Source organism: Leucopleurus acutus (genome assembly GCF_964270905.1).
Source record: "Leucopleurus acutus genome assembly, chromosome: 19".
Lineage (NCBI taxonomy): Eukaryota > Metazoa > Chordata > Mammalia > Artiodactyla > Delphinidae > Leucopleurus > Leucopleurus acutus.
In genome coordinates this window covers 20,359,834-20,372,559 of record NC_139161.1, presented here as the reverse complement: position 1 = coordinate 20,372,559, position 12,726 = coordinate 20,359,834, and positions in this window count along the sequence as shown.

Below are 12,726 nucleotides of genomic sequence, written 5' to 3'. Positions count from 1 at the left end.
CCCTAGGCGCGCGGGCTTCAGTAGTTGTGGCACCCGGGCTCAGTAGTTGTGGCTTGCGGTCTCTAGAGCGCAGGCTCAGTAGTTGTTGCACACGGACTTAGTTGCTCCGCGGCATGTGGGATCGTCCCGGACCAGGGCTCGAACCCACGTCCCCTGCATCGGCAGGCGGATTCTTAACCACTGCGCCACTAGGGAAGTCCCCCAAATTTATTTTTAAAGAAACAAAAGCTGTATAGTTGGTGGGTTTTCGTATAATAGAAGGGCATAGAGAGGCCACACAGAAGACAGCAGCATTCCAGGCCCCGGGGAAGAGCTGCGTGGGGCTGCGACTGGTCAATCAAAGGGAATAATTTATAGTCACCACCTCAGGAGTTGAGGATGGTTTAGGGGCCATTCTAAGATTATAACTTTTCCCTCAGACGGCCAGCAGGATGCCCTCGTACTTGTTACTTTTGCTCTCCTCTGTTTTAAATTCCCTGAGCCCTGCAGTCCAGATTTGACGAGGAAATGCCAAAGACCGAAGTGTTTACTCTGACGTCTAAATGTTTGAATGGGTTTCTTCTGTCCTCCTCAATCCACAAGGTTAAAATGACAAAAAAAAAAAAAAAAAAAAAAAGTCGTTGCCCTTACAAGATGCTAGAAAAAGTAACTGCACAATTAGAGTGACTACGAACCCATCAGGACCACCTCCTTCCAATCATTATTCCCCGAGTTTCAATCCCGACTCAGCAATTTGCCAGTCGTGTGGTTTTGATGGAGGCAGGCTTCTCAGTGTTTTCTTTTCCTCCTCTCAAAAAAGAGAAGAAAAATAACCGCAGAGTGGTGTGAGGATTACAGAACATAAACATAAGGTGTTTAGAATAGTAAACTAACAGAATCAGAATCAGGAAGCAGGGATTTTCCTTAGGTTGGCATGACAATTTGTGGATTTAATCCCTTTTTTTTTCCTTCGAAAAGAAATCAGGTCAACCAATTGTTAAATCACCGCAGAGTATCCAATGCCCACTCTGCTGGCAAAGCCCCAGGGAGGGCCAGTGAGGAGGGGGTGTGTTGTGACAGGAAGTCAAGGATGGAAGTGGCCCATGGACTAGGGTAATTGGAAAAGCCAAAGGAATGGAGCTTTGGCATTGCTCTGGTCCCTGTCCTCTTGGTCTCCTGGCCTCCAGTAGTTTCTGAGTGTTTTCAGCTCCACCCTGCTCAACACCTGCTTTGTACTGATACAGAAAGGCAGCCTCAGGCTTCCCTGGTGGCGCAGTGGTTGAGAGTCCACCTGCCGATGCAGGGGACTTGGGTTCGTGCCCCGGTCCAGGAAGATCCCACATGCCGCAGAGTGGCTGGGCCCGTGAGCCATGGCCACTGAGCCTGCACGTCCGGAGACTGTGCTCCGCAACGGGAGAGGCCACAGCAGTGAGAGGCCCGCGTACCGTACAAAAAAAAACAGCCTCAATGCACAGGACCACCAGGGTCTCAGAGCAGTTGTAGGGAAGCCCGTCCACATCCAGTAGCTTCTGCCCATCTGGAAGGCTGAGCAGGTCCTAGGCTCCGGGGCCAGCCTGTCATTCTCTGCAGCTTCCCCAAGACAGAGGGTGACCCTGACAGAGACCAGCCATGCCTTCTACCTCTTGGAACACAGAGGCCCCAGGTGGTAAGGGTAGGTGGGCATCCTCCCCCAAGGATGGCAATCCAGCCTCTGCCTCTTGACCTCCACCTTGTAGCTCATCCCAGCCTGCAATTCCCTGCAAGACCCATCAGGGGATGAGGCGATGGGAATTTAATAAGCAGCTCCAGCCCTATTTTCTGGTACCCAGCTTTAAATATCCCTGCAGTTTAGCCTGATCCTGACTGTGTGGGTCTTTGTTCCAAAGGCCCTGAAGCAGAACTGGGGAGTCAAAAGGAATTTGGAGTCATACATGCCTGCGTCAGAAACCTCCCTGAGCCTCAATTTCCCCATGTCATTATCCTTTATCAAAGGTACAGAGGGCTAAATGAGATATGGAAGCACCTAAGACAACCTTCCAGTCCTCCAGCCCAGGATGGTCTTGTGGTGGGGAGGGGCAGTGGGGGTAGGCTTCTCTTCGGAACACAAGTTATTTCTCTTTCAGCCCCTCCTCCTTTCCAGAGCCTATCACAGAGGGTCCTGCAGGACTTGAGGTGGGAGAGGGGGAAGAAGGGAGTCTGGGACAGGTGGCCTGGGAGGCATCGTCCACAAAGAGAGAGTTCTAGGTGCCTGTTAGCCTCTAGTCCTGGGAGGCAAGAAGGGATTGGGGGTCAGTTCCAAGGAGAGAGGGGGCTGCCATCACCCTCATCCTCCCCCTCCCCCTCCTTCCCCCAATTCCGCAGGGGCCCAAACTAGATACTCTGGACCTTGCCCCCATCTTTACACCCACCTGTAGGAGCAAAGTTGAGTAGCTGAGTCAGATTCCTGATTTGCTGGGTGTATGACCTTGGGCGAGTCACTCAGGCTCACTGTACCTCCACTTCTTCATCTAAAATGGGGATAATGAGAGTACCTCCTCACAGGGTGGGTAACACATGCAAAGCCCTTAGTGCATTGCTTGGCAAATTAGTAAGTGCTCAAAACATGTTAGCAGTTATTACCTCTACTCCTTTGCAAGAACTTCCTCCCAAATCCTGGTCCATTTTAACAAATCCATTCTTCCAAAACCAATTCAAAATTTCCCTCTTCCAAGGAGTCTCCAGAGAATCTTCTCAGGCCATCTTTTTTTATTGAGGCTCCCTCGAGACCTTTGGAGTACATTTGCATATGCGGATGAGTTCCTTTCATCAGTATTTCTTCTGGGTGTTGTGCGTTTCCTGTCTCTCCACTCAGTGGGGGAGGGGTCTCCATCCTCCCACTGGGAACTCCCCTTGGAAGGGCAGTGTTTCTTTCCTCTAGAATGAAGTTGATCTAGGTGTACTGATATGGAAATATCACTAAGATATATTGTTAAGTTTAAAAAAGTGAGGTAAAGAATATTGTGTAGGGCATAATCCCATTTGGGTAAATGTTTATGTATGCATTGAAAAACATCTGGAAGGAATTGTAAACATATGGAGGCAAAGGAAAACTTTTCATGTTTTCCCTTCTATCCTATGTGAAAAATTTAAAATTCTAGACATATTATTTTTATAATGTGACAAGTTAGCTTAAATAAGCAAAATTTAAAAGATTTCCCTCAGTAATCATGGGTCTGGGTAATTCTGTTTCATTACCTTTTGCCATGTGGCTTTCTAAGTGTTTGTTTTCCTCCATGCCCTACACCCTTCTCACTGCTGTCCCTTTTCCCCACCTCAGTGAAGACATGGCATACCTGACTATACAAGTTTATGTGAGAACGTGAGCTTCGTAGATAGAGAGGTTTTCAATATACGGGGGAAACTTGCAGTTGATTGAACCCAGTAGTGAAGACTGCAGAAAAACTCAATCTTTGGACCAAATTGAGGAACAGTGTGTAGTGGTGGGAAGTCCTAGCTCAGCTGTGTCGTCACTAGTTGCATGACCTTGGGCACATCTCCTCTCTCTAGGTCTCAGTTTCCCCACCTGTAAACTGAAGCCTATGCCTTCCTCAGTCTTAGAGAGGTGATGGTGAGAATGGGGAGGTTGGTTAGAGGAGGTGAGGCCCAGGTTCTTCAACCCAGAGAAGCTCCATTTTCATCTTCTATGTCCTGTGTAAGATTCTGTGCAAGATTTCATTTGAAAATGATGATCCACTGCTTACATTAAAAAAACAAACGAACAAAAATGAACAAAAAAAACCCTGGGCAAATGATTTTTAAGGGGGGGGAGCCCTTCTTGTTTTAACACTGTGTGATTGCAAATATAACTTTTTGTGCATTGAGTTGGTTTAAATCAGGGTATGTCTGCATATTTGTCTTCCCCTCCCCCGCCAGTGCCCAGCCTGGAGCTGCACCAGAGCTCAAGTCCACTGGAGTTTACATTTCTATGAATTGTGCTATAAATTATTTATCAGATTCAAGCCTAGTATTATTTAAACACGTATGTTTTACTCATCTAACAGAGTGATTTTTCAAAAAGCCTAATCAGGGCTTCTCTGGTGGTGCAGTGGTTGAGAGTCCGCCTGCCGATGCAGGGGACACGGGTTCGTGCCCTGGTCCGGGAGGATCCCACATGCTGCAGAGCGGCTGGGCCCGTGAGCCATGGCCGCTGAGCCTTGGCATCCGGAGCCTGTGCTCCACAACGGGAGAGGCCACAGCAGTGAGAGGCCTGCGTACCGCAAAAAAAAAAAAAAAAAAAAAAAAGCCTAATCAAGTGGGGAAATGTAATATAGCCCCTGTCTGGAGTAGCCTCTGCTTGGAATGATGTCTGTGATGGTTAATTTTCTGTGTCAACTTGGCTAGGCTAGGGTATCCGGTGTTTGGTCAAACTCCAGTCTAGATATTGCTGTGAAGGTATTTTGTAGATGTAATTAGCATCATCTACAATCAGTTGACCTTAAGTAAAAGGAGTAACCCTTTATAATTCCAGTGGGCCTCATCTGATCAGTTGAAGGACTTAAGAGCAGAAAACTGAGGTTTCCCAGAAAGAATTCTGCCTCAAGACTGTAACATAGAAATCCTGCAAGAGTCTCCAGGCTGCCGGTCTGCCCTACAGATTGCAGACTTGTCAACCCCCATAATCGGAGCCAGTTCCTTAGAATAAATCGGATATATGTAAATTTCTGAGTGCCGGTTATGTACTAGATACTATAATAAGCACTTTACATAATTTCCCCCCCGATCTTTACAAAAACCTTTTAAACTGAGAAAACTGAGGCTTGGAGGGGTTAGGTGATTTCCTCAAGATTGTGAATTTCTACTTACCTTTCAAGACTTAGATCCGAAGTCTCCTCCCTTGAAGCTCTTCCTAACCACTCTGGCTCCTCTGTTTCCTTGGCATCCAGGGCATTTCTCTCTATTACGCAGCACTGACCGTGGTGTGTTTACCTGCAGGGCTCCGTGTTCAGACCACAAGCACTTCTGAAGGCAGGGACTGCCTGCGTCTTTGGAATCCTCAGCACCTTGTACGATGCCCATTATTCCCCAGGAGGCTCTTCGCTAACGGTACTATCAGTACTCTCATTGTCCACCTGGGGGCAGCATACCAGCAGCAAAAACCCTGTTTCAGGAGCGCAGGACTCCGGAGGGCTGGCCTGGCAAAGTCAAACACTAAAGTGAAGGGAAATGCCTCTGCTTGCGCCCCCAACTGGAAGCTAGGGCCCACTGTACCAACCGTTTGCTCCATCCTCCGGGGATTCAGTGGAAAGCTCAGTATCTATTACTGATGTTGGCTGGGCTGCCGTTGGGGACACTGGGACTGTCCTGGAGCATCTGGGCCTGGACTCTCTCCCCAGTGAGGGAGTTGCAGGAAAGAAAGCCCAGAAGAGGCAGAAGAGGTCAGCTGCAAGTGTCCCAGGAGAGACTTTTCCTGAGTAAGTCTGCATCCCCGTGAGGTGAAAAGGCAAGGAATTCTCCACTAGGGCGAATGAATCCTACTCCTAACTGGAAAGTGGATAAAGAGTCAGCAGGCCCAGCAATCTCATTCACAAGCCCTCCTCCTCCTCCGGTTCTCTCAGCTATTCTGTTCTTCCCAGATCACTTTTTTTCTTGGCCTTGCCACTCAGCTTGCAGGATCTTAGTTCCCTGACCAGGGATCGAACCTGGGCACCTCTAAGGATGGGGTGAGGTGGGGGTGTGCTTAGATGTGGTGCTCCTCTATCCACATGCCTCACGTGCGCTCAGCAGAGAGGTGGGACTCGGGTTAGGTCTGTCCTCTGGAAGCAGAGCCAGGGCAGTCCCACGGGGTCTCTGTAGACACCCTCCTCCCTCTTTTTCTTGGGGCGACCTGAATACAGAAGGTGTGTGTTGGGGGGTAGTGATGGGGGTACTGGCAGTAGGGAGGAGGGTGTCCACTGATGCCACTCGGAAAGAGGTGGAGCAGATGAAGGAATGAGGGGAACAGCAGGGTATTGCAAAGGACAAATTTTGAGCAAACAAATGAGAGAAGAGAGATTGAAGGGAGCATCTGGAATCATTTATTTTGAGGGGAAAAAAATACTTTCACAGGCTTCACTGACATATGAGAAGTGAGATGTCTAAGATCACACAATTCCCAGACTATTGATGTTCTACTACATACACTGCCTCCTCAAAGCCAATTAATCTCTAACAGCGGATGGTGAGATCTGAAAGGCAGATTTGAGAACATTGCTTCAGGGAGGAAGAGGAAGTAAGAGAGAAAGAGGGGACAGCAGCCATGAAGGAGGGGTCGTCTGTCCTGTCCTCTCAGGGAGATCCAGCTGAGCATAGATGACATTTCCAGATGGACCTGGGGCTCCAGGAGGCCCCTCCAAGCCTATGGGACAAACCTAGGGCATCCATGGAGCCTTCCTCTGCTTTTTGGCCCTGTACTGGGAAGGGGGGTAGAACACAGGATGAGATGAGCTCTTCAGTCCTGGGGAAAGACCCCCAAAGGGAGAGAGATAGGGGGGAGAGAGGGGAGGTAGGGCAGAGGGTCAGTGAACCAACAGTAGATATTCCTGAACATCTATTATGTGCCAGTCTAAGACCACACAGGGATGCGTCGGACACAGTGTCTTACATGTGAGCAGCATTTGTTATGGGAAAGGTTGTAGGGAAGGATGGAGGTGAGGTGCTAAAGAAAAGGAGGGAGGGAGAAAGCAAAGAAACAGGGGGAAGAGGAGGAGAGAAAGACCCAGTTGCCGATGTCCAGTAACTCACATTCTACTCATGGCAATAGGACAACTAGAAAAATGATGGCTAAAACTCAAGCTCAGCGATAAGTGAGCAGTCCCCAGAAAGAAGTTAAAAAGGGTGTTGAGGGAGTTGCAGGCGGGCTCGGGATAGAGGAGACTGGGCGCCAAGGTGAGTGGACCTGGCTGACTTGTCTGGCCTGGAGGAAACTCTTGCCCAGAGGGTCCCCACCGGTCCCTGACCTCCATGGGACCCCATGTGGGCTTGGCAGCCTTGGACAGCCAGGGCTGCCCTGCGGTTCCTGGGAGCCCACCAGTCCCAGTCCCTAGGTATCCAGGGTGGTCCTGGGAGTCTTCATGGCCAGGGTATCCCTGATGTCCTGGGGGTTCTGGAAACCACTGGCAGCCAGGGGGACCAGGAGGCCTGATTCCATCCTATATGTGGAAGGAGAGGCAGGAGGGGTGGAGGTGAACCACAGAGAGTGTATGTATTTGGGGTGAGGGACTTTTGTAGGGGAAGGCAATGGGGCTAAGCCAGGAGCCCTGATGGGAGTAGAAAGTTATCAGAGGTTTAGAAATTTTGGTCCCAACCCTGACCTTGGAGGAGAGAAGTGCCAGAGATTGAGTTCAATCACCAATGACCAATGATTTAACCAGTCATGCCCATGTAATGAAGCCTCCATAAAACCAAAAGGATGGGATTTGGGGAGCTCCTGCATCAGAGAACACTCAGAGTGCTAAGAGAGTGGCTGGGTAGGAGAAGCTCCACCCATCTTTCCCCATACCTTGCCCTATGTCTCTCTTCCATCTGGCTGTTCCTGAGTTATATCCTTTTATAATAAATCAGTAATCTAGTAAGTAAAATGTTTCTCTGAGTTCTGTGAGGTGCCCCAGCAAATTAATTGAACCCAAGGCGGGGCGTCATTGGAACTTCTTATATATAACTGGTCAGTCAGAAGCCCAGGTGACAACCTGAGCTTGTGATTGGCATCTGAAGGTGAGGGGGGGGTGGTACTGTTGGACTGAGCCCTTAACCTGTGGGATCTGATGCCATCTCCAGGTAGACAGTGAGAATTGAGTTAAATTGTAGAACACCAAGCTAGTGTTGTAGAATGTCTTGATGGTGTTGGAAAACCCACACATCAGACTAGGTGTCAGAATTGCAGGGGGCATTAGGGTGGGACCCTGAAAGGGAGGAGTAGGCTGGGGTGTGGTGCTGTGTACCTCTACCCGCATCCATCTGTCTCTCTGGCCATCTCATCTCTTTGGGCTCCAGGCCCTTCCCTCCCTCTCCTAATGCATACTTGCTTGTTTGTTTGCTGGTGCGGGGAGCCTGAGTAGAGGCTGAATGTCAGTGTGATTTGACAAAACATTGAGCTACTAATTTGTAACCTGTGTTCTGGGATATATGTCCTTTTACTTATGTGGAGAGCCTCATTTGATGCTCCTGATAGCCCTACAGAGTGAAGTAGGGACTGGCATCCCCATTTTACAGATGAGGAAACTGAGGACCATCATGGTGAAGAGACAAGCCCACAGTGCACGGTTAATCAGGGCACAGCTGGGATGTGAACCCCTAGCTCTGACTGCAAGAGCTCTCTGACCTATAGCTTGTGCACCCCAACCTAAGGGCAAAGCTCGTCTCCATTACGGGCTGTCTGGTTTTCCCCTGGCTTTGGGACCAGCTTCTGCTGCTGTTTAGATCATCATGACTGGGTAGTGGTGAGGAGCAGACTGCACAGATAGTGAGGATTACTGGCTCCAAATATCAAGACTCTGGGAACAGTGAGGGCTGAGGGGTGAGAGCGGGAGGAATACAGGCTTTAGGAGAGAAGAGGATGGGGGTTATGTGAAAGAGGGGATGTGGCGGGGGTGCCAGGTGGAGCTCTATCATCCCCCAAAAGGATTTAACTCACGTTTAGTTCCATGAGACCTTAATCCAGTCTTTTGACTACCTGAAGTCCCATCTATAAAATGGGTTTATAGGGTTACCATGGTGATCAATCATCATCATGGCTAATATGCATGTGTGCCGGGCACTGCGCCGACTGCTCTACATAGATAGTCTCCGTAGGTTCTCGCACAGCTCTCTATCAGGCTGGGCTGGTGTCATTCCTCTTTTACAACAGAGAGCGTTTAAGGATAAGAGGGAGGATGTCATTTGGCTGAAGTCACAGGGCTAGGAAATGGCAAATCCAGAATTCAGTGCCGGCGCTTTGGTTTCAGGCGCTTCACCTCACTAACCTGGCTGGTCATGGCCAATAACTAACACTCATTGGACACTTAATAAGGAGCAGGCATCACTGTAAGCATTTTACGCAGATACGTTCATTTAATCACTATAGCCGCCCTATATAACATGATGGGTGATTAATGTGAAAGATGAAGGCACCCAGGCATAGAGAGATGTGCTAACTTATTCTAAATCTACTGCCAGAAGTCCAGTCCAGGCAGGATGACTTGAGAGCTAGGGCTCTTTAAAAAAATAAACAAAAAAGTTTTTTCTTAAAAACATTAAAGTGTAACATACAGAAAAGTGCAGAAATAAGAAACGTTTAGCTCAGTGAACATTCACATAGTTAATACACTATATAACTAAATAATGAACATTACCTGTACCCCATAAGACCCCTTCCAGTGATTATTCCCACCCTTCTCCCCAAAAGTAACCTGATTTCTAAAACCATAGATTAGCTTTGCCTGCTTTTGAATAAGAGAATCATACAGTATTAATCTGTTTAACGTGTCATTCATCTACGTTGTTGGATGTAGCGATAGTTTATTCAGTTATAGATTTATCTATTCTACCATTGATTCCAATGTTGGGCTGAATAATGCCGCTATGAATACTCTTATACGTGTGTTTTGGAATACACACAAATAAACACACACAGACATTTCTACTGGGTGTATTCTCGGGGTGGGATCGTTGGTTGCTTCCAAGTGGTTGTACCAGTTTGTTTTCTTGCCAGCATTGTACGAGAATCCCCTTACTCCACATTCTGGTACTGTCAATATTTAAAATCGTTATCAAGTCTGGTGGAGGATATGTAGTAGTATTCCACTATGTTTTTCCATATGTATGTATTTATTTATTATTTTTTGCGGTACGCAGGCCTCTCACTGTTGTGGCCCCTCCCGTTGCGGGGCACGGGCTCCGGACGCGCAGGCTCAGCTGCCACGGCTCACGGGCCCAGCTGCTTCGCGGCATGTGGGATCTTCCCGGACCGGGGCACGAACCCGCGTCCCCTGCATCGGCAGGCGGACTCCCAACCACTGCGCTACCAGGGAAGCCCTCCATATGTATTTATTAAATGAGGTATAACCAGAAGGAAGCACTCTGTACAGCGTCTTGTAACAACCTTACGAGGCTGGTATGGCTATCATCCCTATTTTGCAGATGAGGGAATGGAGGCCATAGTTACTCCCTTCCTTTCTTGCAGTCTACTCACTTGTCCTGGGGGGGTGTGTCTTCCTCACTTTTCCCCAGTGGTGTTGGGATGTTGGTTACCAAACTTGGGAAGCTCCTCTGACCAGGATGTTCTCCTGGGTGGGGAGAAGAGGAAGGCTGGGGTGAAGTGGGCAGGGGTGGGGAGGAAAGAAAGGGTGAGACATCAAGCCTGATGTGAGGGACCAGAGCCCTTGGCTCTGGACGTGGGGTGATGGGGCCAGAAGGGAGGTCTGGGACTAAGCAGAAGGTGCGACCGGGGCTATTTGTGAACTCCTGGTGCTGGTAGGGAGAGGGCGACGCATGCAGCTGGGGAATAGGGCCCCTGTGTGTGCGAGTGCTGGGATCTCTCTGGAACCCAGGCCCCGTCTCTTGGGTTTTACTGAACCTGAGGGCTCCTCCGTGGGGTCTCTAATCCTAGAGCTCTTTTGGGGGTGATTCTGTGGGGTCAGCAGTCCCTTGGTAGAGTCTCTTTGGGATTTTCTAAGGGGTAGGTAGCACTCTTTCTCCAGGGCCAGGGGAGTAAGAGGCAGGGCTTGGAGTCTTCCAGGGAGTGTGCAGAAAGGACTCGGGGTCTGCTCTGATTCTGAGCTTCTGAGCTATCAGGCCAAGAGGCACCTGGCAAGCAGAAACCTTGCTCTTAACAGGCGTCAGGGGAGGCAGGGAGGATGATTTTCCCACCCTAACATCTGTCTCTCCTGGCCCAGAGTTGCCTCTGTGTCTCTACTTTTGCAAGTGTCTTCTGAATAGATTCGCCCAGGTAGCATCTGCTTTTTCTCCCCCGCCCACTGCCCCCATCTCCACCTTCCCTGAGTCTCGAACCCGTGGCTTGCTGGCGATGCTCTGGCAGCAGGGGCAGCAGGGCACAGGGGGCTAAGTCTGCAGCAGGCAGTAACTGTATCTCGCTTAAGTCTTGGCTGGATTACTTACTCGCTGTGTGCCTTTGGGAGAGCCTTATCACCTCTCTGGGTGGTGACAGAGCTCTCAAAGAGCCCAGCATCATTCACTCGGCTCATCTGCTGTGCAGGCTTTGAGCAATGATACAGAGATTTTGCCAGTGCCAGTAAGCCTGGAAACAGTGCAAACTCTGGAGGGTTGGAAGCCATGCCAACACTGGGCCTAGGACCATGTAAAAGAACTCCAGAGGTTCTAGATTCCTAGACTGCTCCAGCTGGAAAGGACTTCACAATTCAATGAGCTCCCCTCCCCCCATTTTACAGATGGTAAAACTGAAGCCGAGGCAGGGCACGTGGCCACAAAGCTCGCAAGCAGCAGAGCGGGATGGACTGGAGATATGAAACTGGATCCCGGCCAGCCCAACGGCAGATGGGCTCTCCTTTCCCCACTCTCTCCCCTGCCTGGGTGTTCACTTCTGGAGCTGCATGACCCGCGGGAAGGACTCAGGCTCTGTCCTCTGGACCAGACCTCCCTCTGTGCTGTGGAGTCTTTGTGGAGATCCTTGCTCTCCTGATCTGGTCTCGCCAAGTGTGGGGCCCTGGTGGGCAAGGAGGCAGCCATACTGAGATACCATCGCTCAGCCCACACCTGGGGCGACTACGAAGGATGTTGTATCGGGGGCTTGGACATCAGCCAACGTGGAGGGAAGCTGAGCTCCCTATTTGGTGTGGGCACAGTGGACAGTCCAGGGCAGCCAGACAGGGGCTGGGAAGCCAAAGTTATGGGGAGGCCTGGGGCCCCGTCCCACGTCAATGTCCCCTCTGCCCTGATCAGCTTGCACGCTGCACCGTAGTCTTTTGCTCTCGGCATTTGTTTACAATGCTTCCGACCAGCTGTTTTGGAAGGCAGTAAAACATAAGGGTTAATCATACAGGCCCTGGAGCCAGCTGCCTGGGTTCACATCCCTGATCTTCCACTTACTTGCTGTGTGACCTTGAGTAAGTTACATACCTCTCTGTGCCTCACTTTCCCTATCTTAAAAAGGGGATAATGATAGTGACTACTTCATGAGGTTGTTGTGAAGGGGACATAGTGAAGCACTTAGAACATGTCCAGTGTAAGGTCCACGCTCATTAAATGTTAATCTTCATCATTATGTACACTTTGCCTACTCCATCCTATGAGATGCTCCCTGGGGCAAGCCCATCAGATCGGGGGTTTCCCTGAGGACAGGACTGTGTCTTTCCCTTGGGAATAGAGCTCTTTTTCTTATTGATTATCTAAGAAGCCCAGCTGGAGCCCAGTAGACATTTGATACTGACCTAACAAGGGAGCCAGTGAGGGTGTGGGGTGGAAGAGGCTGAAGGGAGCGAGGCTTTTCACCCCTCCATTAGGAGCATCTTCCTGGCCCCCCTGGGTGTCCAGGAGGTGAGGGACAGACAGGGATGCTGAGGGGAAGGAAGAGTTTCTTTTACCCGTAGAGCCCTGGGCTGGGGAAGACCACAGAGAAGGAGAACCAGGTTTCTGCCTCTGGGGGGTTCCCTGTCATCAAATAGACGGCAGTCAGGTGGAGAAAACCAACACGCAGCATCTGCTTCTCATTCCTCGGGTTCCAAAGCCCTTTCTCTTCCATTATCTCACTTTTTCTTGCAATCATCCTGTGGGGCAAGC